This window comes from Hippopotamus amphibius, chromosome 17, assembly GCF_030028045.1.
Source record: "Hippopotamus amphibius kiboko isolate mHipAmp2 chromosome 17, mHipAmp2.hap2, whole genome shotgun sequence".
Taxonomy (NCBI): Eukaryota; Metazoa; Chordata; class Mammalia; order Artiodactyla; family Hippopotamidae; genus Hippopotamus; species Hippopotamus amphibius.
Genome location: NC_080202.1, coordinates 3,182,396 through 3,184,077, shown reverse-complemented (window position 1 = coordinate 3,184,077; position 1,682 = coordinate 3,182,396). Strand labels below are relative to the sequence as shown.

At 38.5% G+C, this 1,682-nt stretch overlaps 1 pseudogene; it reads left to right on the top strand.

Annotated features, from left to right (window-relative positions):
• Window positions 1-200: 200 nt before the first annotated feature.
• LOC130841125 (U6atac minor spliceosomal RNA) lies at window positions 201-306 on the top strand (annotated as a pseudogene).
• The last annotated feature ends 1,376 nt before the right edge of the window (window positions 307-1,682 follow it).

Genomic DNA, 1,682 nt, shown 5'->3' with positions numbered 1-1,682 from the left:
CTTGGAGAGAAATCATTTCATGCCATTACAAATCCAGGAGGTTGTCTGAGGAAATCTGTAATAGAAGTGAACACAGAGTACCCTGTGCTCACAGACTGAAAACGCTGTTTATCAAATTTTCGGGTAGAATAAGCACATCCACTGGAAATGAAATCTGATTAGAGTTTAAGAGTATTCATTTTTCAACATCATGGACTCTGAAGTTGTGTGGAAGAAAAGTAGCTGGCATCCCCGGGATAGAAATGGAAAATGTCTTCTTGACCAAGGAACACACACATGGTTAAGGAGTGACCACCAACGCTTTGTGACATTGAACTGAGCCTAGAATGTGGGTGGTGGGTAGGGTCCAGGATCTGATCAGACCTGGCTTTGAATCCCAGCTCTGCCACCTATTAAAGAAATTACTGAAAGCTATGTGATATTCTCTTCAGTGTTTTAACACAGGATACAGTTAAGTCCACTAAGTTCAACCTCACTCCATCAGAACCATTGTACTCATTCAAGAGGGACACGGAAGAAACGTAAAAGCACTACAGACTGGATGACAGCGTTCATTCATTCATTCCCTCGTCTGTCTGTACTATACTGCAGTGTGCACTAGGGACAGTCAATCAAGGAGAAAAAAGTCCAGGAGAAAAGATGAGATGTATAGACAGACAGCTATGGTAAGGCAGAGAGGTCCCCGTGATGTGACAGATACATGTGATCAATGGGACTTCTCAAAAGATAAATTCTTTCCCATTCTGAGGAAACAGGAAAGGCTCTTCTTTCAGAATTTCATCATTTCTATGATCTCTGAGCTTTCCTGAGCACCAGTCCTTAACCATATGGAAAGGTAAGATTCAGAGTGTTTTAATAACTCTGTTAGCTTGGGAAGTATTAGTAATAAAGATATATTTAAAAAACAAGGATATGAAAAATTAAGACAATTATGAACTTATTTCATAAAAACATTGTCTAAGAAGAAAATTTATCCGTAGCACATTACTTGGCCCAGCAGTGAATAATACTTACGTTTTTTACAATAACGTAAGTTCAAACTATGAAATTCACCAAAAAGTATGATTGAACTTTGCTGGGAGTAGAAAAAGAATAATATGTGTATGTGAGTGTGTAAGAGAATTGAATGTTCATTTTCAACAAAAAAGTTAATAATGTCTACAATTATGATAGTACGAAATGTAACGGTTTAAAGATAATATTTGGTAATATGCAGGTTTAGACTAGAGGGATCAGTTAAGAGTTGAAAGTGTTGTTTTGAGGGCAGGGCTCTGGATAGGGGTAGGATTGGGAGTGGGCTACTGATTTTTATGGTGACCCACACAAGCTATCTAACTTTTTAAAGCACGTACATCTATTTCAGTAAGTTTTTAATGGAAAGGGGGAGGGGATGATGTTGTGGAGACATGTTTGCTTGGTTTTGTCTGTCTGTCTTCTTCCTACACTTATTCTGGGAAGCTAAGCTTTGTTTTGTCAAAACTGTTTACTCCTCTACTTTAAAATACATGGATCCTATAGAAGAAACATATACAAAAGTTATCCCTTTTCTCAGTTATCCGTTTCTCCTGGCTGCAATTGATTGGTCCAGATTTGAGAGGGAAAAGGGGAGGGAGGGAGAGAGGGAGAGAGAAACACAATGACATTGGAAGACAGAGAATGAAGACAAAGTTCTAGCGATAGTC